Source organism: Meriones unguiculatus, chromosome 2, assembly GCF_030254825.1.
Source record: "Meriones unguiculatus strain TT.TT164.6M chromosome 2, Bangor_MerUng_6.1, whole genome shotgun sequence".
NCBI lineage: Eukaryota > Metazoa > Chordata > Mammalia > Rodentia > Muridae > Meriones > Meriones unguiculatus.
Window position 1 is genome coordinate 163913675 of NC_083350.1, and position 26904 is coordinate 163940578.

The following is a 26904-nucleotide window of genomic DNA, read 5'->3' on the forward strand; positions in this document are numbered from 1 at the left end:
GGAGTTGTGATCTGAACGAGGTCCTCTGGAAGAACAACGCGCACACTTGACTACTGTGCCACCTCTCCAAGCCAAAAGCTCAGTTTTTAAAACTCTGACTTAGGCCTGACGAGTTAGTTACTAACATGACGAGGTGTGTGTGGAACTGTCTTCAGCCTCTTAGGAAGAACACCTTTGCAGTGGACAAACGCTGGCTGCCCAGGGTTCAATTACAAACACTGTGCCCCTCTGAGATTCAACTCCATGCCACAAGCGGATGCTCGCTTTAGAGTTTATTAACGTCTGTTTGTTTTAAGCTAGTTATTTAAGACTCAGAGGATGGCTCTCGCCAAACCGCTCATCTTCAGAACATCTACTCTTAGAGGTGTTCACTCTGTCCAGGAGAAGTTCCTGGCAAGGGAAGGGGAGCTGTTGTCTTCTTCCACTGACTCGAGATTTGACCATTTAGACTAAACATCCCTGGTTATTAACTGTAGTCTGGAAAAGACTGGGCCTTAGACAATGGTTTTGTTTTCAAAAGAAAACATTCAAGTACAGTGCATTCATCACAGCATGTAAGGATATGTAGAGTAATATTACTTACAATAGTAAAAGACTAAACATGACCTTTTAGTTAGTTAGTTAATTAGTTAGTTAGTTAGTGTGCCTCAGTGTTTTGCCTGCATGGATATCTGTGTGAGAATGTCGGATCCCCTGAAGCTGAGTTGAAGACAGTAGTGAGCCATGTGGGTGTTGGGAATCAAACCTTCATGCCTGGAAGAACAGCCAGCACTTTTAACCCTGAGTCATCTCTACAACCCCCTAAACATAACTGTACTGTCTATCCGTTCCACATTATAGTCTGTTCATTCAGGGGCAGTCTACATGGAATATCAATTCCAGAGGATAAGGGACTCTATCTATCTATGGAAAGGAGAGGATGATACATACACAACATTTGTCCTAGAATGGGCCTGAAGCTGGTAACAGTGGTACTTCTGGGGAGGAGTCTGGGTGTCAAAGATGAAAGACCCTCTTCTCATTCTGCATCTTTTGAGTTCTGCCAATATGCACATACTACTTTTGTGGAACACAGTGAAATTTTTAAAATAAAAATTGGAATAACAGGAGTTGGAGAGATGGCTCAGAAGTTAAGAGCAATCGTTGTTCTTGCAGAAATAGGTTTTCTAACACAGTATGTATAGCAGCTTACAACCCTCCTTCACTCCAGTTCCCGGAAACCCAGCACACTCTTCCAGCCTCCGTGGGCACCAGGCAGGCCTGCAGTTCATACAAACACATGCAGGCAAAGTACTCACACACATAAAATAAAAATAATTCTCCTTTCAAAAGTTCAAAAAACAAACAAAAACCATGATCCTCCAAGCATCAAACTCAGTATTTTCCTGGTGTAGTGAATTAAAATGACACTAAAATTATTTCAAGCACAACAAATAAGGCTGAGAAAATAAGATCGTTAGAGTAACTGCTCTTTAAAAAAAGGAGGAAAACAAAACCCAAGAGAAAGCAGCCTAGAATCCAGGCGTCTTGACTTAATTCACTATTCAACTTTGTTCCTTCCAACTGACTAATTTCCAAGAGCTATTGGGCTGCCTCAAGACTAGAGCTGGTGACCTTCACTGCTCTCTGAACATCTTTAAAGTCACTGCATTTGGGGACCAGAGGGGAAGACAAGACGGCTACAGCAGAAAGAAGGTCACTGGGAAAACACAGTCAAAACATCTGACGTTGCACAGGACAAAGTAGTCTTTGGGATAAAATATCAGGACATTTCTGAGAGGAAACAATGGTCCCATTTTTTTAAAAAAAGAGTACCCCAGTGCAGTATGAGGCCAGCCTACCATGAACTGTCTCAGAAAGCCTAAAGACTTTGTGTGTTCAAGACCTTTACCAACCCCAAAGAAAGAAATCATCCAAGCACATTATTCCTCTACTGACACAACAATGCATCAAACTCAAGTTGAGACATCCGTTTTTCCTGCTTCCAAGAGAGTAAAATTGTTTTTCATCTGTACTACTTTGGGGGGAAGAGATAAATTGGTTTTCTTCTCTGTGATCAAAAATTAGTTTTAAAATATTTATGCTTATAATTGGTACTATTCAACATAAAAGAAATGCCATGCTATGACAGCGTCTTTGACAAAGTGCTGGTAGTAAGGGTTACTGAGGATAGTCATGACCCTCTCTGGTCACTGCTGTCCTGGGGATGATGTGCAATGACACACACTCTCCTACCCTTTCCAGCAAACACCCTTGGTCATTCCACAAAACCTTAAGAGTGAAAGGAGCTCAAAGTGAACCATGTTCCTGAATTCAGTTCTATCTCTGTGGGGGGAAAAAGGGGGCTTTGGTTTTGAATTGCTGCCTTTTGCAGTACCAGGTAACAGACAGTAGGATGGTGGTTCATACAGAAAGTGTTCTGGCCGCTTCCCAAGTCCAGGAGCTGCAACACACAGGTTGCTAGGCAAGGTGACCAGAATGTTTGACAAATGTCTTTTGGGCCTCAAAGACATCCAGTGGCTTGTTCTTCTGTGTTCTAGGCTTGCTTCCCTCCTTTATAAACAGCTTTGGGTTCTACATACACAGAAAGCCAAGAGAGACCTTCCAGAAAACCAAACCAGATGACAAAAACTAAGGTTAGGCATGATAACAGAAACCCTCCTAGGTAAGCATTCAGCTGTTGCTAGGTAAACCATGCAAAGAAAGATCAGTCCGTGTTCCGGTAGCCAGGAGCTACCCGTAGCCAACAAGGCACATACACACACGGCTTTACACCCTTCCAAACCTCCTCTACAAGTCCTGCTTCAGTGTAGGGAAGAAGGGAGGCATAGCCATGGTTAGCAATGTTTCCTGTCAAATTCTCAGCTTTTCTTCCTCCTCCTCCTCCTCCTCCTCCTCCTCCTCCTCCTCCTCCTCCCTCTCCCCCCTCCCCCTCCCCCTCCCCCTCCTCCTCCGACAACAGCCTGGAGTTACAGTTCTGAAACTGTATTTTCGTCAACATCTCTGAAGCAACGTTCCACGTAAATGAATCGGTGAGGCCTTCCTAACCTCTGAGACTTCCAGTTTCTGGCACCTGTTTCTTTTTTTCACCAAACCCCTCCCCCCATGCTATCAGTAATGCAGAGTTTCACACTGGGAGTCACTGTGGTTCATCAGCTCAATAAAAACACACTACCAACAGTACCCATACTAACCGAAATTTATAACTGGATGAATAAGAACAGAAGCCCGAAAAACATGACCTTTGCCAGGCCACCAAGGTCAATAAAAACAGTGACAAGATAGTTGGGTGTGGTGCATGCCTTTAATCCTAGCACTTGAGAGGCAGAGGCAGATTGAATCTGAGTTCAAGGCCGGCCTAGTCTACATAAAGAACATAAAGAAACCCTGTCTAGAAAAACAAAACAGTGACAAGATATGATAATAGTATATAACCTTGATATGACATGGTAAGAACAGTGTTGGCTTTTTTTTTTTATCTCCATGGTCATTTTTCACAAACTATCATGCAAGTCTAACAGTGTCGGGGGAGGGGGTCCAGTTCTAATACAGGGGAATTATATGAAACATCTGAGTAATGCTTCTCAAAACTATTATTGTGATGCAAAACAAGGAGCCAACAAAATGGTCACAGCCACGCAGGACTTCAGACATGGTAGGTGAAGGTACTATCTGTATGCTATACAGAGATGTGGAACAGAAAAAGACATCAGGTAAAAGCTAATGAAATCTGAAAGAAGTATTTAAGTTTTGAATTTTTGTTGTTGTTATTTACTTATTTCTTTGGTCTTTTTGAGACAGGATCTAACTATGTACCCCTGGCTATCCTGAAGCTTGGTATGTGTACCAGGGCTGGTCTCCAATTTTAGTAATCCTACAACTTTGGCCTCCCAAGAGAGTGAGTTACCACACCTGGCTTAAAGTGTTGATTTTAATTAGCAATTATGAACTTGTTTATTAGTTCTAATAAACGTAGCATATGAATGTGAGATTTAACAGCAGATGAAACTGAGCATGGAGATATATAGAAATTCTACTCAATATTTTAATAAAAGTACAATTTCTAATTAGTGAGTATAATTAACAGAGAGCCACAGAGAAAGAGAGAGATACATGGACACAGACACAGGGGCAAAGTGGGGTGTGGTCTGTAATGTATTCCATAAAAGTAAAGGGATAGAGAGGTGTTGTTTTCAGGTGTGTTATGCTGTCCATCAGGATCGTGGAATGTTAGAGTAGACTAGAAGAATCTATTTTACTGCTCGGTTTCTCAGTCTTGAATGTACTAATGTCCCCTTCCCATTTCTGAGGGAGATAAAATTAGAAACATGTCCACCTTGCAGGACTCTCTGAATAGGATAATTAAGAAATGCTGGTCAACTTCAGTTTAGTAGATGTGTACAAAGATACATACGAAAACCATAAAAAAACAAAGCTAAAAGAAAAAATATACATCACACACACACACACACACACACACACACACACACACACACACTGAAGCAGAATGCCCTAAGCCAAGGCAGAGTTTGAGACCAACTAGAACACAGCACGACTGTCTAAAAGAACACAGAAGCAAACCAAACAATGAAGCAGGAAAGGGGCTATAAAATATAAACATCTATCTATTCCAAAGTCTCCACACACAAATGCTGACGAGCAGGAAGAAGTCGCAGATGGTTTAACATGTACAGCAGTTTTCACAGGTGCTTAGAAACTTTGGTTCCTTAGGTTTAACACTAAAAAAAAAAAAAAAAAAGCTTTAGGCTACGGTGATGGGGTGGTGCACTGCTTTAATCCCAGCACTCAGGAAGCAGAGGCAGGTGGATCTCTATAAATTCAAGGCCAGGCTTGGTTTACAGAGTGAATCCCAGGACGGCCAAGAGTAACATGGTAAGGCTTTGTCTAAAAGATAAACAAAAACCTTACTTCTATGATAAAACAGTAACAACTACACACACACACACACACACACACACACGCACACAACCTTTAACATCCTCTGTAATCACAGAGCTACAGAGAGACTGACATACTGTTTGGAAGGTGAGTAGCATTTCTTCAAAACAGGTAAGCATGGAGCAAGCCATTATCACACTGGATTTTGTAACCTGAAAAACTTCCTCCTTGGAACAGTGTTTCCTTCAGTCCAGTGTTTAGACTAAGAAGTTACTAAGCTGCATCATCAGAAGCACCTTTGGCAACCTAAATGCACAGGAGAGAGGGGAACCTGAGAGAGCTATAAGATCACACTGTATGGGCTACTCACAGCCCCATTCTTTCTCTTCAAATGTTGAAACTAAGATCTGACCAGTCATCCTCACTTCCCTGGAACTGAGGGGTTTCCTAAGGGACAGGACTAATTCAAGGCAAATCCCTACCAAACAGAATGGCCTGTGTGACTCAGGTAACCCGGAGTTACCACATCGTGACAGATCTCTTATAGAACCAGCTGTCATAACCAACTGATATTCTAAGATTAAGGCTAGCCATGCAGAATGACAGTCAGTATACCCCACAACACCCATTATTGACTGAGGGCATTTATTTTATTTGCTCTGTATGCCTTCACCAAAAAAAGTCAGGTGATGAGGTCTTAGCCCATGTAGAGCTGTGCTTCTCAAACTTTCTTCAGTGAAAGGTTCTTCCCCAGGAATCCCTATCTAGCTTGAAGCCAGGGTGTCCTATGTCCAGGGGCTCATTCAGCAGCTTGCCAGGTGCCTGGACTGCTGTCAATGGGGCAGTAATAGAATGTCAACCCTTTGCGCTGTCTAGAGTCTCTTGGGATCACTTTCACCCTACAGGCATTTCTCAACTATCATGTTAAAAGTTTGGAGACTACACACCACAATAGTTATTGCATAGACCCTCTAGGGTTCTTGTGTGGTTTCACTGATGATTTCCACCAATTCACTGATTTACTGACTTTAGGGCTGAAGAAACTTGAAGGTTAAATGACTCAGCACAAATCACACACTCAGATCCCAACAAACCTGAAAGGGCAGGGTACACCAGAATACTGTGTAGGTATCAGCTAAGGGTCCCCCATGCCTGCCCCACCCACACCCAGAAGTCAAAAATACCTGGTAAGCTAATTTGAAGAGGATAGCTAGTTTCCTTTGTCCTACCTCATGATGTCTCATGCAGACCCTTTACAAAGGTGAAAACCTGAATCACATTTTGATGGTTGCCCTAGTGGTATGATCTAATTTTACAACACAGAAGTTACAGCACTTTGTTCTTGAATAATAATAATTTTTAAAAAGAGACAAAACCATATGCACTTTTGAAAGATTAAATTTCATGAGCCACTGCTGTCAGGTAATACTAGATCTTCTGGCCATGTAATGACAAGGAACTACAAGAAGCCAAGCCAAAACATACAGGTGTAAATTGACTCCATCCACACAGACCCGGTACACCAAGTTCACAAAATATTCCAGCAGGAAGCATGTCTGCTTGCAGCTGCAGGCCTTTTCCTAAACTCTGTTTATATGCTATGCATGGTTTCACTAGTGCTGGCCTACCTCAGGTGTCACGCAGCCCTGTCTGATGGAAAACACATGTCCACAGAGGAAAAAAAAAAACAGCCACAAGTGCAGCCTTCGCTGGTCAGGATGCAATGATTGTAGATACATCTCCTGCTGTCCTTGTTCGTCTCTCAGCTTTGGTCGGCAGATAGATAAATAGGAAGGATGGATGGATAGACAGACAGACAGACAGACAGACAGACAGACAGACAGACAGATAGATAGATAGATAGATAGATAGATAGCTTTTAACTTCAAGCAAGTCACATTCAGTTCCAAAAATCTGCCAAGTATTAAACCTAAAAGTTTTACTACCCGGACTTCATACTGAAGACTTTATTCTAATTCTGGGTGAGAATACTATAAAGGAAATTCTCAGCTGGCCCAGCTGATAAGCACAGAGCTCAAGGCCAACATACACTCAGCTAAACAGGTTCTCCAAAGACTGACATTGGGCTTACAACTCTCCAACGTTTCCAGTCCCTTCTAGTAAAAGAACTTGTAACCCAACTTGTATTTGCTTCCCAGACAACCTTGAATTTTTAGCACCAAGAAACTATTTTCCTGCTTGTGATCCTGTCTGCCCACTTAAACAGTAATCTTACCATAAACCAGTACACAAGTGACTGGGCACCTCTCCTCTACTAGCTGGAAGACAAATGCTAGTGCCACTGGCCTTATGCTTTCCTGGTGAGCACATCCCCTGGATGTAGAGTTAAAGGTTCTAACTACATAGAAGCTGACTCTCATCATTATAACATAGTTAGAAAAAGGGTTGGGGGGCAACACTCACATTTTTCTGTCATGTTTATTTCTCAATTCTTCGAGTATGTGCGTGTGTGTGTGTGTGCACGTGTGTGTGTGTGTGTGCACGTGTGTGTGTGTGTGTGTGTGTGTGTGTGTGTGTGTGTGTTCACCTAAAGCAGTACTAGAATGTGCAACCCCAATTCCATCTAATTACTGGACTATCTCAAGATTTGTCCAAAGTGCTCTGTCAGGGAGCACATCTATGGAGCTACTGCATTTAGCAAACAGTGTCTAACAGGGAACAACAGAAACTAAGACCTTTACTGTGCTATTCCAGAAAAACATCCCTTTGCTCTTGAATTTGTTTCCATGGCTGGGCACTCTCAGGGAAAACAAAACTGTTTTACTATCATCAGATAGGAAGTATACCTTTATCCTGACAGGAAATGGCAGCTCTGATTCATGCCATTTTTTTTTTCATTAGTTAGGAAAGGTTATGGTTACTTTGTATTGGCCAGCTATGCTGAGTGATTTTAAAAGCACTCCAGGTGCTTAAAGAGCAGAAAATGGGCACCCACAAGAAAGAGAGGAAATGCTGCCAGTGTGCTTGTTTTAATCTGCTCACTGTATATTGTTCTAGTAAATGCCCTTATTATTTAAAGAGGTCACAGAATAGACACTAAGAGTGAATGAGGCAGTCCAGGCATCTGGACAGTTTGTGAGAGGGATCTTGCAGGTAACAATCAAAGCTTGTTTGATTTTAGGCTCTTCAAGAAATCACAAAAAGCCGTGATGAGACATTAACAAAGATAGCAATGGGACATCAGTGCTTTTCAGTTTAGAACCAGTTGGGGGACAAAAGGGTCCAGACACGGGATTAGCAAACTATAGTCCAACTGAGGGTATCCAGATGAAGAAGGCTGGTCCAACTGTGCATGTGCAGTGTACATGAGTGCTTTTCACAGAAGACCGTACCTAGCTCCTAACAGGATGTCTGGTGACAGTGAAAGTCTTGGAAAGAAAAAAGGATCAATACAAAGAGTGGTGACTGGGGAGGTTAAACTACAGTTATCCTTTCATTATTTCTGTTATTCAGTCAGTAAGTCCAGGGATGGGTCCCTTCCCCTCAGGAGATTATAGTCTAGAGGGCAGGCACATGAACAGCAAGTAACAGTAACCTTTTACTCAGGGACCATAGTCCAAGAGTTGGTGTAGGGGGTCCGGGAGGACACCAGCAAAGCAGTGTGTTCTGCACATGACAGGATGCTGCAAGCCTAAGCTCACAGCCACTGTGGCTGCCTGTGCAAGCCAATTGTCATGCTGGCATGGAGAGCTCCCACCCTAACCGACAAGCTACAAACACCACCCTAACCTACAAGCTACAAACAGTTAATAGCTTTAAGAGTATGGCTCCTGGTTGGCTGATGGTCCACCGGAAGCTCCACACAGTAGTATATGCACACACAAATTGTTGTTAATGGGTTTTAAAATTAAATTTAAAAAGGATACAAAATTGGGGGGCAGGGAGATGGGTAAAGATAGATCTGGGAGGAGGTAAAGGAAGGGGTGAGGGTGAATATGATCAAATTACATTGTATGAAGTCCTCAAAGATTTAATAAAGATACTTTTAAGGTGAGAGCATTCCTGGCCCATGAGCTTAAGGTACTTATGCAAAAAAGTATACAGTCCATGTGTTCCAAGGCAGAGGGCAAGGGGCAGCAGACAGGTTCTATGTGTCCTATGGAAGGCACTATATTAGCCTCAATTCCAAAGGTATAGGAATCTCCTTCAGACACCCTGTTTAAATGACACAGCAAACTGCCAAGTGATTCACTTGCTGGGACCAAATATAAAATTCTGGTGTGTGTGTGTTGGGGGGCGGGTATCCAGACAGGAAGAAATTACGAAATCCACTGTGAAGTGGCAGGAAGGTCAAAGGGCGTCTGAGAAGTAATGTCTCCCAACTGCCTCTCTCAGCCCTACGTGGAGGTTCAGGCTCATACTTGGAGTGAAAAGGAGCATGGTTTTGCAAGGAGTGGGAAGTGGCAGGAACAAAGAAGCTTTGCTTTTAACACACAGCCAAGTCTGGCCCCAAGTAAAACAAAACACGCCTGAAGCTCCGCATTTTATTGGCAAGAGTGAACTAAAAAGGGTTGTTATTAACAACAGCAGCCACTCCACAGAGGAGCTGTGGCTCTCTGACTTTCTAAGCTTCATCCGTGAGTTAAACTGCGATCAGGCCTGCCACCCCTGTGCAGGAAGGCTATAGAGCCCTCCTAAGCACTTCCACTGTCCTCGGCTTGTTGAAAACTCCAGATGGGGTCCAGACAACTATGAGGAATCACTGCTTTGTGCTTTACACCCAGAAGCTTATTTATCCTCAAAAGCGTGTGGGCTTTTGAATGACCTGTAAGTAGACCCATCAGAGCCCAGGAACCTCAAGGTATATTCTGTCACCACATGGGGCTTCCTGTTATTCACTTTTTCCTTTAGCTTCATTGGTTTGGTTTTCTTTCCTTTTTTCAGCCATAGTTTCCTTTTAGTCCAATTAACTTGCTTGTTTACTTTTATTATTTTGAATATTACATGCTATAAAGGAGAAAGAAAGAAATGGATGGAAGTATCAGTTTCTTTCTCTTTTCCCACCCCAAATCAGAAGAATTAGTGTTTTAAATAAGAGTTGCTCATATATTTGAATTCTTAAGTCACCAGGAAGTGGAACTGCTTAAAAGAATTAGAAGGATTAGGAGGTGTGGCCTTTTGGGATGGGGGGGTGGGGAGATTGGTTTACAAAGCCCATGTCAGGCCAGCTCACCCTCTCTGCCTGCCTACCAGCAGACTAAGGTGTAAAGCTCTCAGCTGCTTCCCCAGCACCATGCCTGCCAGGCTTCCTGCCATGATGATAATGAACTTACTGCTGACTCTAAGCAAGCTCCCAATTAAATGCTTTCTTTTCTTAGAGTTGTCTTGGTTGTGGTGTCTCTTCACAGCAATAGATCAGAAACTAAGACAACTAGCATAGTTTATTAAGAAATGAATGTCCTGAAAGCTGCACAGGAAGCCATTTTAAGTAAAACCCCACATCAAAAGGTATGCACACACTACTTCTCAAGTGCCCTGATGAAGGAAGCAGGCACATTTGCTAAATGAACTCACGAAGAACGCAAAAAGCTCCCATGATATGAGAAATAAAAGTAAAATAGCACAAAAAATATCCAGTCTAATGTTTTCAGATTGAATTAAAACATTCATGCAGAAACGTTCAGAGGGTTAGTAGCTTAAGTCCTTACGTTACACGTAAAGATAAGGCAGAAAAACATAAGTATATTCAAGCAATATTTCTGAATTCAATAACAGCCTGAAATAGGCTAAAATTATACTTATCTATGTAGACAGTTGCACAAATGTAGTGCTTGTCACATGAATTATAAAACAATACCCACTGAACCACACTGGAAATTTTCACTCGAGATGATCATCCATTTCAAGGGAGTCCCCACGTCTCTGAGCACACCTCACTGACTGAAGATGCAAACTCTTTTCCTCACAGCTCACTCTCTATAGTGAATATTAAAGCAGCCAGTGACCCAGGAACTCTGCCTCCACGCCCAGTGCTTTCAACCAAAATGATCAAAGTTAACATCCCCAGTCCTATGACGAATCAGCACTGTGTGCCTCTTAAGACGGTATGATGATAAAGCATTCCTGCTGTTTCCTGCCAAACAAGAATAACCAAAAATCGAAGTTGTAGGAAGCATGGGACAAATCAGAATTTGATATTGTCTGCCAAATAACTGGCCAATAGTCTCAAAAAGGAAAAAGTCAAGGTCCAAAAAGACCTAGATTGGGGACTCACTCCAGGTTAAAGCAACTGAAGGCTAGGCTGGGAACATGGCTTGATGGTAAAGCATTTATTTGTGTTGCATGGCTGAAGCTCTCAATTTGATCCCAGCACCCCAGAAAGAAGAAAGGGGGAGAGGGGTCGACTAAATGCAACACACTTTCCTAACAGAAAACAAAGCTCATACGGACTGAATGATCATACAGGACTGTCTCTGTGACAGAGGGCCCTGATCTCGGTGTCTGTTCTGTGCTAAGAAAGCACAACCTGAAGCACTGCAAATATGTAGACCATGATGTCTCCAGTTTTACCTTTGATAATTAAAAAAAGGTGTAGCAGAGTGGTAGAATAACTGTAAAATGTTCTAGGCCCTGGGAGCTACTAGGGAGGCTGAGATAGCCACTAGTTTGAAGATAGCCAGGTGAGATGTTTCTGAGAGAGAGAGAAAGAGAGAGAGAATAAAAGTGAAAAAAGAAAAGAAAGATATGCATATACAAACAGATAAGCAAACTAAGCAAATTACCAAAAGCTATCAAGGGTGACAAAGGATAAACCCAGCGGTTCCTTATACTGAACTTGTAACTTTTCTGAAGTTTAAGATTGTTTCAAACAAAGATTCCTTTTCCTTATGTGACCGGAGCCCAAACTGCAGAGACTAACAAGTTCCAGAGAAACGGTATTTGTTCTTGGGCCACTGTTTCCATTACACATTTGGGCTTTGAGGAATCCCCCATCGAAGAATGGTTTTGTTAAGTGACTTGGGTTTGAAAGGAAGAACAGAACCCCAGTTATGAAATGGGCAACATAATGCTTGTGTGTGTGTGTGTACATTTATACCTTATATTTACTGTTCTTCCTGTTCCCAAACAAACTGTGACTTGAATAAAAACAAACAGCTTAATAAGGCAAGATGCAGAGCTCATAACTAGCCAACCTTTCATAAGAAACTTTCTGGAAAGTAGTCACTGAGGACAAGACACCCAAGTCAGGAAACTCTTAGGAAGAACCTAGGGCACCAAGAGTTTCCATAGTAACAGTGGAGACCTGACATGAAAGCCTTTACTTTTCCGAGCTCAGAACTGGAACACTGTATTTATGTGGCCAATGGCAGTAAGGAAATAAATACCACAAAGGGAGGGGGCGCTAGGGAAAGATGGAGAAGAAACCAGCAACTGTTAACATGTGCAGGGATATCTTAGGGCAAAGCCATTTTGTTGTTCATATAATTTAGGACTTGAGATTTCCCCAAACTGTAAGAAAATATGCTGTATGTTTAGGACAAGATTGGCTACAGAGAGAGCACAGGCATATCATGCATGCTGGAGGTCTAAGAAGAGAGACCTCTTGGGAACATGCCTAGGTTCTGCATGCCCAGGCAGAAGCAACAAAAATACAGTACGTATTGCATGCCGGAAGAATGGCATCCTGGAGCCTTTATTTTTTTTTCTCCCTTTATTTTTTTTTATTTTTTTTCCATAATTTTATTTTTCTCATTAGTTACATTTTGTTAATTCTGTACCCCAGCTGTATCCCTCATTCCCTCCCCAATCCCACCCTCCCTCCCTCATCTCCTCCCTGCCCCTTTCCAAGTCCACTAATAGGGGAGGACCTCCTCCCCTTTCATATGACTCCCTTTTGTCAGGTATTTTCCGGACTGGCTGCAAAGTCCTCCTCTGTGGCCTAACAGTACTGCTCCTCCCTTGGGAGGTGGGGAGGTCAAAGAGCCAGTCATTGAGTTCATGTTAGAAATAGTCCTTGTTCCCCTTACTATGGGAAACAATTGATTATTGTGCTATCACGGGTCACATCCGAGCAGAGGTTCTAGGTTTTATTCTCTCATGGACTTTGGTTGAGTGTCCATCTCAGAAAAGACCCTGTGCCCAGATATGTTTGGTCCTTGTGGAGCTCCTATCCTTTCCACATCAAACTCCCCTTCTTTCATATGATTCCCTGCACTCTGCCGAAGGTTTGGTTGTGAGTCTTGGTATCTATTTTGGAGCACTGCTAGGTAGAGTCTTTCAGATGCTTTCTGCGGTAGACTCCTGTCATACGTTCAATGCATATCCCATTTGTCTTTCTAAATGAGGATAGATCATCATACCCCATGTCTGCTTTCTTGATTATCTTCTTTAGGTGTATAGATAAATCTATACACCTAAATCTATAAACCTGGAGCCTTTAGAATGAAACTGCTCTGGGCATTTCTTTTGTGACAATGGAATGATCCAATAACATCAAGGAAGGAACCAGAGCTCTGACTAGTTCAGGTACTGACAATTGTGGACAAACTGGAAAAAAAATATTTTTCTTGCTATCTGGAGTATGATATTTGGAACAGCTAAATGAAACTAAGCCAGAACAAAGTCAGCCATGTTCACTTCTCTTTTTTTTTTCTCTCTCTCTCTTTCTTTTCCAACTTTATTCTTTCCAGCTCTGCAAACATTTAAACCTTGGCAAAATTCAAAACTCACAACTCACTCTTCACTGCTGTCTGAGAAATATAATACTGAAAAGGGAAAGGACAAAAATAATACCGAATGAAATGCATGACGTGTGCTGGGAAGCAAACTAACACGCACTGAGATTTCCATTTAAGGCTTAGCAGAAAACATCTGGACAAAGGGGTAGAAGGCATACAGATTCACAGGTAGGAAGCATGTGGACATACAGGTAGGAAACATATGGATATACAGAAAGGAGACACGTGGATAGCTATGTAGGAAGCATCTGGATACACATGTCAGGAAACAGAGCCAGAAAGCAACAAAGCCGGGTGCACTGAGAAAACATACTTCCTCCACTGCTGAAAATTGTCTTATTAAAAGACCAACACCCCAGGGCCTAAGAGATGGCTCTGCAGTAAAGAGCACTTGTTCTTACAGAGGATCAGAGTTTGATTCCAGCACTTACATGGCAGCTCACAACTGTCCATAGCTCCAGTTCTAAGGGATCCGCTGCCCTCTTCTGACCTCCATGGGAGTCATGCATGCACACGGGGCACATGCCGTAAAAGCAAAGTGCTCACAGGTGTATAAAATAAAACATGTCAGAGAGAGAACAAGTGGGGATGCAATCCTCCAAAGAAGCTCTTTTCACCATGGTGACTCTCTAGACAACTCTTTAATTTCATATAAGCAAACCATGGCAAAGCTGTATGTTAAATAAAAATTTTAGATCCTTACCCCCAAACATCCAAAGAAACTGAATAAATAAATAAATAAATAAATAAATAAATAAATAAATAAATGAAGTAAAGAGAGGCACAAGAGCATATTAAAATATGTATTACAATAATACTTAGAATGGTAAAAAGTAGAATAAGCCTTTATGTCTACCCACAGGAGATTATAAAAATTATGATTAGGAAATTATAAAAACTAGACAGGCTAGCTCAATTAATTCCAACTACTGGGGAGCCTGGGATGGGAAATGGAAGAATTTGAGGTCAGATAAGGTTACACAGTGAAAGCCTGCCTCAAGAAATCAGGAAATAGGCTAGGATCTGGCTTGGTGGTAGAGTGCTTGCCTAGCCCTGAGCCATAAACATGATACAATGGTTTATAAACTAGAAAAACATGCCCAAGTCCATTTATAACTTAAAAAGTATAGTCTGTTATTTATCAAAACTATATGGCAAAACATGCATACATATAAAATAAAGTAAATCTAAAATTAAAAATATTGAAAATTGTATAGGAAAAGAGTTTGATGACAGACATTACTGGGAAAGAAAACCTTTACAGGGTAAAGAAAGAAGTTCCTTTTAGGAAAGAAGTTAAGTAACAATTACTATATAAGTGCATATGCTTTTAAGAATTCTGCTTTAGTGAACTGACCGTCTATAGCAGCATCACCTGGCTCTAGGATGCCCACACACTGTAGCACTCAACCCCCAGCGAAGCATCAACATAAGGAGCTGGTCAAACAATGCACAGCTCGTCAGTTGGGCCGACTGTCACATGCTGTTGGGAAGACTAAATCACTCTGTGAACACTGGTTCAGAAAGCTCTCTGGCATGTGCTAAGGCTGTTAGAAAGAAACACCCATGCAAGAATGTGTGCATAGAGTAACGTCAGCAGAAACTCGAGGAAGCTCCCGTGGTGGTGTCTGTGGGAGGAGAGAGTCAGAAGTCACGTGTCAAGGAGACTTACTGTTCATGAAGGGCCAATTTTAGGCTTCTTCTTCTTTTTTTTTTTTTTTTTTTTTTGCCATTTAAACATTAAAAGGCATTACACATGGGGCTAGAGAAATGGGTTATACAATACGAGCATCAGCTGTTGCTACAGAGGACTGGATTTGATTCCCAGTGTCAGCAGCTCTTAACCATCTGTTCCTCCAGTTCCAATGGCCTCCTCTGCCCTCTGCAGCATCAGGCACAACATACATGCAGCCAAAATACGCATACACATAAAACAAGATAAAATTAAGGCATTAAACAGAAAAAGAAAAAAAAAACCCTGAAACTTAAAGATATTTATAATATATTAAAGTTTTGAAGCAGACCACAAAAACTGTTGAAAATTTTCCAATACACACATACATACAAAAAAATATGAAGTCATTGTGTGTGTGTCCACACATGGGTGCACCATGAGGAAGTCAAAGGACAACCTGCAAAAACTGGTTCCCTCTCTCTACCATGTGGGTTCCAGGGATCCAGCTCAGGCTATCAGGCTTTGAGGCAAATGCCTTTCCCACTGAGCCAAGACAAGACAAATATGTAAGGAAATGCAGAATGATTTTGTATAGCAAAATTACAGTAGCTTTTTATTATGTTATTGTTGAATGGGCATTAGCTATAGCAACCAAGTAGCAATTATTTTATGGGACCAGGTCTTCTTGAATCTCACTGCCAAAAAATATATAAATATTTAAAGCCTTATTTTTGATGTTATTGGCTTAAAAAAAAAAAAAAGTTGGGAAGATGGTTTTCTGTCTTTAGTACCAACCAAGGCTTTTGTTTCCTGGGGCCCTCATATGGTATTATTTTGCTGACTTCATCATGGAAGACTGCTCAGAGGAAGCATGGAAGAACAGCTGTCCCTGACCACCACCAACCGCAAAACACCCAGGGAATAAATTTAGATTTCTAGAAAGGAAAGAAAAAAAAATCAATCAGCTGATACCCCAGTTTGTGGTGGGGTGTGATGGAGTAAGGTGGAGTATGATGATCACACATAAGCAGAGACAACATTACCAAGGACCCAAAGCTGGGATCAGAGAGCAGTGTCCAAGGGTCATTCAACACTTAGCAATTTGGAGCAAGTGCCTGAATGACAGCCATCCCAGAATTCCTGGGACAGCGTTGGAGATAGGGAGGAGTAAAACTCTAACTTTATGTGAGTGAAATCCTCCACAGCAGGGGACATTCCCAAGGAAGGCAGGTGACAGGCAGGATTTAAACTATCATTTTCTTTCCAAAACTCCTAACAGAGACATTTATTATTTGAAGAAGAAATTTATTCAGTATATCAACTTATCCACTATGTACTATGAAAATATTAATTCCCTTTATAGTTTAGGACTTTGGATTTTGTACTATTTCCCTGTATTTTCTCACCAAGTAGATTACGGTTCTTTTACTGAGTGGAAAGTCTAGGTTTTGTTATTTTTTAAAAAAGAAAACCACTTACTACTTTGAGCTTTTTATGGTGGGAAGAAAAAATAGGCTTTTGAGAAGAAAGGCCCTGAATGGAATGCAGGTAGAGTCAGGAATGTTCTACGTGTGGCAAATTCTTGACTCTAAGATTGTTATGGCCTGGGATGATTACTGCTTGCCTCCACTGTAGTAGTTGTTACAACAAATCTTCAGAATTAAGTATCTCCCTTGTTCTTAAAGAAGCACTGGCTGCTACTAAGAGGACCATTGCCTAAAAGTCCTGGGCCACAAAGCACATATATTTATTTTGTCTTACTGGGGTCCCGTGCCTGGCTCAGAGTGCCTTCAACACACTGAGAATGGCAAAAAAAGAAAAAATCTCAGGTCAAGCCTCCATCTCAGGGCCACAGGACCGCTGAGATTGAGACAAAAGAATTACATGTCATTTTCCTATGTAAAAATAAAAAAATAAATAAATAAATAAATAAATAAATAAATAAAATAATAATATGTTTGCAATGCTGGACGATTTTAGTATTTAAGTCTGAGAAATGTCACAACATGAAGGAGGATCTTTCCTCAGCTGGAACTAACCCAAAGCTCCTCTCTCCATGATCCAACAATGATGGGGCTGGGGCCAACTTGTGTCTTGGTACAATATAAATTAAAAGCACAATGTAATAGCAAAAGCACCCAGCCAACAAGGACTGCCTTAACCAGATGGCAAACAGCATGATGGTTTATTCTTGTAATTTCAGCACTCAGAAGGGGTTGAGGCACGAGGATGGAGGATTGGAAGCCAACTGGGCTACACGGTGAGTTCCAAGCCAGCCTTGGGTATATAAGTTCTCTGACGGTTCAGGGACCAGGAAAAATCTAATCCTCCAGCTCACAAGAATAGTTAGAGTAATACATTTCCTTGTGAATTTCGTACGGAGCAAGCTCCAAGTACAGACTATCTAATTCCTCGAGTCAGCTCTGTCATGATGATCCAATCATCAGGAACGTTTTACAGGCTCAGAAGTTAAATTAGTGACTCAACTAATAAAAGCCTAACACAAGAGAGGCTAGTTATGTCCTCACATGACCCGCTGTATAAAACAGTCCCCCAGGGTCCCTCATTAAGGGTACTATAACCTGGCAAAAGACTAAACTTGGTAGCAGGCTCCATTTCCCCCAGGCCTATTGTTCTATATACTATAACACTACTTAATGTAAGCAATCTTTTCTTTTGGCCCATATTTCATTTTTTCTTTGAGACAGGGTCTCTCTGTGTAGCCCTGACAGGCTTGGAATTCACTGTGTAAACCAAGCTGGCCTTGAACTCCCAGAGACCTGCCTGCTTCTACCTTCCAATTGCTAGAATTACAGGTATATGTCACACACTACACACAACTGCTTAAAAAAAAAAAAAAACACTAATGGATATTAATAATAATTAAAGTCAACAGCCGACTTCAAAAATAAAATTTTATCTGACTTATGCTATGGGGAAACAATTAACTTTCATGTGTATAATAACACTTCTGTGTTGCTCAGAAGTGACTATCCTTAACATACTGACAGTCCCAAACAGCAGTACTCACAGGGCTCCCACCTCTGTCCTATTTCCTCTCTAAAGGCCTCCACCGTGTCTTCCTTTCTCCATCCGCTGGGAATGTGTGGGTAATTCAGACTTGCAGGCCACCGGTCTACTCAGACAATACCAAATTGAGTAAAACCTTCAAGTCAACCCAGTGTGGAAACTATGATAACTGAAATTGAGATTGAAAATTATACCATGCTGGGAATGATTATTTGAATTAAAGTAGAAGAAAATAGGTTTTTACAGAATTTCCTCTTCAGAGATCATTTCACGACAGAAAATGCAGAGTCTAAACCTGCAGCCACTGTGTCAATCTGAAGAATGCCCTGTTCCCACAAAGCCACTAACTCCAAGATGAGGAGATACGGAATAGGCCTCCCCTCTCACAAGTAAACTTGAGGAATATATCCAAAGCACTCGGATCTCATTAGCTATCAGGATAATAGGTATCTTAGGAGCCAGGTGCAGAAGTACAGGCCTGTAACCTAACATTTAGGAGGCCTAAACAGCAAGGTAAAGGTCAAGGTCATCCTTTCCTACAAGTTGAGCTGGGGATCAACCTGGGCCCAGTCTCAAAAACACAAAACGAGAAGTGTGGTAGTGCACATCTTTAATCGAGCACTAGGAGACAGAGGAAGGCGGAATGCTGAATTCTAGGCCAGCCTGGTCTGCATGAATTCCAGGTTGGTCAGGGCTACCAAGGAACCCCTGTCTCAAACACAAAACAAAGAAGAGAAGGAAGAAGAGTCAGGTCATCCTGGGACATGGCCACATTGGTTTCATCCCAACCATACAACGTTAGCTCAACATATGCAAATAAAGGTAATACATATGAACAGACTCGAGGACAGAAATTATATAAGCTTCTCCATAATGGATAAAAAAGGACCACTGACAAGTTTAGCATTCCTCTTGAGAAGCCTCAAAGAAGCTTACAGCCAAAATTATAAAAATGGCACAAAACTGACAACATTTCTTTAAAATTAGAAATTTAAGTCTAGGGCAGCCAGGGCTCTGTTATACAGAGAAACCCTGTCTCAAAGAAAGAAAAAAAAAATTTTTTTTCAATTAAATTCACAGGACTAGAACAAAAGACACATGGAAGCAGAAAGGACCCTGGATAGCCAGTGAAACCCAAAGCAGAAAGAGCAATGCTGGGCTATTTTTAACACTTGATCACAAATTATACTGTAGAACACAGTAACAAAAACTATAAGGTACAAGTACAAAACCAGAAATGGAGACCAATGGAATAGAATATCCAGAAATAAACCCACACAGCTCTTAACACCTAATTCATTTTTATTTGTACTTTTTAAATTTACTTTTTAAGTTATGTGTATGTGTGTGGGTATGGCTGTAGACGCATGCCAATGAGGGCAGGTGACCAAGGAGGCCAAAAGCATTAGAATCCTCTGGGTCTGGAGTTACCGACAGACAAAGGCGCTTGCTACTCGTGCAGAAGACCAGGGTTTGTTTCTAGCACCCACATGGCAGCCCAGAACTGTCTCAGGCCAATTCTATGGATTCTGACAACCTCTTCTGGCCCCCAATAGTGCTGGGAGTTGGTCTGGTGCTTATGTGTTCTAATGCTAATTACTGGCCCCCAAGATCTGGTTGCTGCCCAGGTCAGTGCATTTCTCACATACCCCATGTGATGTGGTGTAACTTTTGCTCGAAAAGAGTCTCTCGCTGGTTGAATAGAGTAGCTGACAGGCTATAGCTGGGCAGAAGAGAAGTGGGCTCCTGGGTATAGAGTCAGAAGGGGACCATGAAACAGGAGAGGAAGCTGGAGAGAAGGAAGCCACCATAGGGCACGCGGCCATGAGGGCTGGTCTGATTGTACAGAAACAGCCCAGGCAGGAATTATGGCAAAATTAACTTCAGGTATACAGCTGGCTGGGGTAGAGAAGCCCTCTATAGCCTAATATCCTGTCTACAACACAAATATGCACACGGTTTGCCTACTTACATGCAGGCAACCATGTAAAAGTGTATTTTAAAAGGAACAGATGTGTATTTTATTATGGTACATGCCATGTTATGTATTAGCTACTAATCTAAGATGTATATGAGATATTTGTTTGTTTATAAAGCAGGTACACCCATACAGAAAAATAAAAGGTGATTTGTTTCTGGTATTTTTAGCTATCTTACTGACTACACCACTTTAAAAGGTGCTAATTCTGACCTCTGAGAGTAATGCCAGTGTCTGTGTTTTGAAATTAGTTTCACATGTATGTAAACAACCTTCCACTAAGGAGGATATCACTTAAGTTCCCCTGTGAGCTCCATTCCACTGACAAAGTGCTAGAGTTCTAATTTAATAATTCAGGAGGAGAAAGAGTTAGGTAAGTCCTTCTTGTTAATGCATAATAAAAAACTGAGCCACGGGCAGTCCTGTGACTTAAAATAAAATGTTCTGAGTAAATTATTTAATTCTGGGATCACAGTGTGACTATAAATCTGCTGCCCTTTGGAACTCACTGGGCATCGCCCACAGGATGCATCTGCTGTTCTTTATAGACCAACAGCACTCTTTACAATGGACAAATATTCAAATAGTGTTGCGGGGGGGGGGGGGGAGATACACAACAAAGCAGCAGAATGTATGTTTGAAATCTGCCACCTGGGCCTAGCGGCCAGGTCTTCAATCCCAACTACTCAGGAGTCTCAGACAGAAGGAAAGAAAGTTCATGGCTAGCCTGGCCAACCTAAGCTCTGCTTCAAAATTTTTTTAAAGTTTAAAAAAGGGGTTAGGAGATAACATGATGACAGATGAACTACAAGAGGTGACTCATTGTTTAACACCAATGCCTGCTCTTTCAAAGGACCAGGGTTCAATTTCCAGCATCCACATTGCAGCTCATAACTATCTATAACTCCAGTTCCAGAGTCCTGATACCCTCTTGAAGTCTCCATGGGGATCAGGCACACACATGGTCCACGTAAACACATTCAGGCAAAATATCTTTATACGTAAAATAAAATTTAAATATAAAATATTTGTTTAAACTTTAAATTTTTTTAATTTAATTACTTTATTTAATAAAATAAAATTTGAAATTGGCTCAGGGGTTAAGTACTTGCCTATCATACGCGAGACTCTGGGTTCAAACCCTAATGTTATGAAGAAACATACAAATGAAAGCCACTACCCTAGCTTAACTAAAAATCTGCAAAGTAAAAAGTTTTATTCATCTGCAGGGAAACATGTTTCAAATATTTAGATTACAGTACCTGCGGATAAAGCGCTAGTGTAAATGGCTTTTACTGTGTGCCCCTGGACATGTACACAGACTGCCTCAGATTTATCTTCATCACCAGATTTCTATCAAATTCTTTTAATTATTCCACTTCTTGCTTTTATTTTTTTATGTTTTGTAGTTATTCATTCATTCTGTAGATGATGTGTACATGTCATGATGCATATGTGGGGGTCAGAGGACAAAGTGCAGGAGTTAGTTCTTTCTGTCCATTATGTGGGTTCTGGGGAGCAATCTCAGATTGCTTGAGGACAAGCAGGCTTGGAGACAAGAATCTTCACCCAAGTCAACATAGCTTGTAAAAATTTTAAAACTAAGAAGAATTTCATAAAACAGCATAGCTGAACATGACTGATTTCACAGGAACAGACCAAATACCTAAATATCCACCAAGTAGAAACTAGCTAAATTAACTTACGATAATATAATGTATTAATGTGCTAGATTACCAAGCAATTCTGACCAAAAGAGGCAGACTCATACACACACACACACATACGGATATAGGGGTTTTTTTTGTTTTTGTTTTTGTTTTTTGCCTCTGTGAGTGTCTTTTTATTGAAAATAGATGTTTTTCTTTCTTTTTCTTCATTTGAAGAACTTTTTTTTTGCTTTTTTTTTGTTATTTTTATTGTTAGTTACATTTTATTAACTCTGTATCCCAGCTGTATCCCGCTACCTCATTCCCTCCCAACCCCATCATTCCTCCCTCATCTCCTCCCTGCCCCAAGTCCACTGATAGGGGAGATCTCTTCCCCTTCCATCTGACCCTGTTTTAACAGGTATCTTCAGGACTAGCTGCAAAGTCCTCCTCTGTGGCCTATCAAGGCTGCTCCTCCCTTGGGGGGTGGGGAGGTCAAAGAGCCTGCCATTGAGTTCCTGTCAGAAATAATCCCTATTCCCCTTACTAGGGTAAAACCAATTGGTTACTGAGCTACGACAGGCTACATCTGAGCAGAGGTTCTAGGTTATATCCATACATGGTCCTTGGTGGAGAATCAGTCTCAGAAAAGACCCCTGTGCCCAGATATATTTGGTACTTGTGGAGCTCCTATCTTCTCCACGTCATACTAACTCCCCCTTCTTTCATATGATTCCCTGCACTCTGCCGAAGATTTGGTTATGAGTCTTAGTATCTGATCGATACACTGCTAGGTAGAGTCTTGCAGAGACCCTCTGTGGTAGGCTCCTGTCCTGTTATTTGTTTTCTCCCACATACAATGCCCATCCCATTTTCTAAGTGAGGATTGATCATCTTACCCCGGGGTCTTCTTTTTTATTTTACTTCTTTAGGTGTATAGATTTCATTATGTTTATCATATCTTATAGGTCTATAAAAGTGAGTATATAAGATGTGTGTCTCTCCATCTGGGATACCTCACTCAGAATGATCTTTTCTAGATCCCACCATTTGCCTGAAAATTTCATGATTTCCTCGTTATTGGTTGCTGAGTAGTATTCCACTGTGCAAAAATACCACAATTTCTATATCCATTCGTCCATTGATGGACATCTGGATTGTTTCCAGGATCTGGCTACTACAAACAAAGCTGCTACAAACATGGTTGATCAAATGTCCTTGTTGTGTACTTGAGCAAATTTTGGGTACATGCCTAGGAGTGGTATAGCTGGGTATTGAGGAAACACTATTCCTAATTGTCTAAAAAAGTGCCAGATTGATTTCCAAAGTGGTTGTACAAGTTTGCATTCCCACCAGCAGTGGAGGAGGGTTCCCCTTTCTCCACAACCTCTCCAGCATGTGTTGTCACTTGAGTTTTTGATCTTGGCCATTCTGATGGGTGTAAGGTGAAATCTCAAGGTCGTTTTGACTTGCATCTCTCTGATGGCTAAGGATGTTGAGCATTTCTTTAAGTGTTTCTCTGCCATTCTATACTCCTCTACAGAGAATTCTCTCCTTAGCGCCGTACCCCATTTTTAATTCGATTACTTGTTTTGCTACTTTTCAGCTTCTTTAGTTCTTTGTATATACTGGATATTAGCCCTCTGTCAGATATAGGGTTGGTGAAGATTCTTTCTCAGTCTGTAGGTAGTCATTTTGTCTGACAACTGTGTCCTTTGCTTTACAGAAGCTTTTCAGTTTCATGAGGTCCCATTTATTGATTGTTGCTCTTAGAGCCTCTGCTGTTGGTGTTCTATTCAGGAAGTTTTCTCCTGTGTCAATGAGTTCTAGGCTGTTCCCCTTTTTCTTCTAATAGATTTAGAGTATCTGGTTTTATGTTGAGGTCTTTGATGCACTTGGACTTTAGTTTTGTGCAGGGTGATAAATATGGATCTATTTTTATTTTTCTGTATGTACACATCCAGTTGGACCAGCACCATTTGTTGATGATGCTGTCTTTTTTCCATTGAATGGTTTTGGCTTTGTCAAAAATCAAGTATTCATAGGTGTGTGGGTTTATTTCTGGGTCTTCTGTTTGGTTCCATTGATCCTTCTTTCTGTTTCTATACCAATACCATGCAGTTTTTCTTACTATTGCTCTGTAGTACAGCTTGAGATCAGGAATGGAGATACCTCCAGATGATCTGTTGTTGTAAAGGATTGTTTTGGAGATTCTGGGTTTTTTGTTTCTCCATATGAAGCTGCGAATCTTTCTTTCAAGGTCTGTAAAGAATTGAGTCAGTATTTTGATGGGAACTGCATTGAATCTGTAGATTGCTTTTGGCAGGATGGCCATTTTCACAATGTTAATCCTACCAATCCATGAGCACGGGAGATTTTCCCATCTTCTGATATCTTCTTCAATTTCCTTCTTCTTTTTTTTTTTTCAAACAGGTCTTTCACTTGCTTGGTTAGAGTCACCCCAAGGTACTTTATGTTATTAGTGGCTATTGTGAAGGGTGTTGTTTCCCTGATTTCTTTCTTGGCCCTTCTGTCTTTGGTATATAGGAGGGCTTCTGATTTTTTTGAGTTGATTTTGTATCCTGCCACTTTGCTGAAGGTGTTTATCAGCTGAAGGAGTTCTCTGATTGAATTTTGGGGTCACTCATGTATACTATCATATCATCTGAGAATAGTGACACTTTGACCTCTTCCTTTCCAATTTGTATCCCCTTGATCTCCTTTAGTTGTCTTATTGCTTTAGCTAGGACTTCAAGTACTATGTTGAAGAGATATGGAGAGAGTGGGCAGCCTTGTCTTTTCCCTGATTTCAGTGGGATTGATTTAAGTTTCTCTCCATTGAGTTTGATGTAGGATATAGGCTTGCGGTATATTGCCTTTACTATGTTTAGGTATGTGCCTTGTATCCCTGATTTCTCCAAGACTTTAAACATGAATAGGTGTTGACTTTGTCAAATGCTTTTTTGGCATCTAAGGAGATGAACATGTGGTTTTTCTCCTTCAGTTTGTTTATGTGGTGGATTACACTGATGGATTTCCGTATGTTGAACCACCCTTGCATGCCTGGGATGAAGCCTACTTGGTCATGGTGGATGATATCTTTGATGTGTTCTTAGATTCGGTTTGCAAGTATTTTATCGAGTATTTTTGCATCAATGTTCATAAGAGAGATAGGTCTAAAGTTCTCTTTTTTTTGGTTGGGTCTTTGTGTAGTTTAGGTATCAAGGTGACTGTGGCTTCATAAAATGAGTTTGGTAATGTTCCTTCTGTTTCTATTTTGTGGAATAGTTTGGAGAGAATAGGAGTTAGCACTTCTTTGAAGGTCTGATAGAATTCTGCACTGAATCCATTTGGCCCAGGGCTTTTTTTGGAAGGGAGACTGTTGATGACTGCTTCTATTTCCTTGGGGGATATAGGACTATTCAATCTTTCTACCTGATCTTGACTTAATTTTGGTAAATGGAACCTATCAAGAAAATTGTCCATTTCTTTTAGATTTCTGAATTTTGCGGCATATAGGCTTTTGTAGTATGACCTAATGGATTTCCTCGGAGTCTGTAGTTATGTCCCCGTTTTCATTTCTGATTTTGCTGATTTGGATAGTTTCTCTCTGCCTTTTAGTTAGTTTGGCTAAAGGTTTGTCTATCTTGTTGATTTTCTCAAAGACCCAGCTCTTGGTTTCATTGATTCTTTGAATAGTTTTACTTGTTTCTAATTGACTGATTTCTGCCCTGAGTTTGAGTATTTCCAGCCATCTGCTCCTCTTGGGTGTATTTGCTTCTTCTTTTTTCTAGGGCTTTCAGTTGGGCCATTAAGTTGCTTGTATGGGATGTCACAAATTTCTTCTTGAAGTCACTTAGTGCTATGAATTTTCCTCTGAGCACTGCTTTCAATGTGTCCCATAAAGTAGGGTATGTTGTACCTTCATTTTCATTGAATTCTAGGAAGTCTTTAATTTCTTTCTTTATTTCTTCCTTAACCCAGCTCTCATTGAGCAGCTTCCATTTTATTCCAGTTTAGTCCTGAAGATCCAGGAAGAGATTCCTTTTACTCTCTAAAATTAATTGTTTGGTGGGTAAAGCATCATCTGGATATCCAACCAGAGGTTGGAAACATCGTCAGAAAACAGCAACATTTTTTATAAAAACCTTTAACCATACCTCTTATTTCACCCCTTTCAGGAGGATGTAAAGGAGTAACACCAAAAAATGCCCATCCTCTCCTATCTCTGCAAAATGTTTATTCAGTTCTGCTCATCTCCAGAGAACATTGTCTTGGTGTTTTCAAAGTAAAGTCAAGGAGCAGAAGATACTCTCATATCTAAAAACCACACTTAAACATTGTAAATGTAGAGCACATGGGAAGAAGACACCTGCATATTGTGTAGTGAGTACCTGATATTAAAGTCAGATCTACAAGCTATGTGACTCAGAAAGTTTCCCCATCTATCTAGTGCAGAATTTTGCTACTTTACGGCATTGTGGATTTAAGAAAAGAAGTATCCAAGCACCTGCTGGCAGGCTCACATGCACACTCTTCAGGAACCAAATTACAGGAAGGTGGTATATGCTCTCCTTGCCTTGCTTGCTCTGAATAGACATGAATGAGGCCAAGATTTTTCAAAGAACTCAAGGAAATAAAAAGAATGTCAGAACTATACTGGAAGTCAGTACCAGTGTCACAAATCATGTGGCAAAACATCAGGAAAAGAAGGCAAAGAATGCAGCTGAGAGAGAAGAATATGAGACATGAGGCAAGTAGAACTGATTTTGAGCCTCAAAACCATTGGGTAGAGACTCTGTCAGGTATCAAAGATAACCAGGACAAGTCTCACTGAGCACCCATGGCTCCTCCCAGCACTTCTCATCCTGCTCCCTTTCCCAATCTTCCCCAGACCAGGGGCTGGGCTTTGATTCCCTTCCCCCAGCTTCTCTTTCCAATACAACCTCCGCCATTTTGGACACTCTCTTGGTC

General features: G+C 41.1%; 1 protein-coding gene across 1 annotated transcript in view; it reads right to left on the bottom strand.

Moving 5' to 3' along the window:
• Window positions 1–26904, bottom strand: part of Wwtr1 (WW domain containing transcription regulator 1) — a 122098-nt gene that overhangs the window by 24500 nt on the left and 70694 nt on the right. The gene's annotated exons all lie outside the window — the stretch shown is intronic.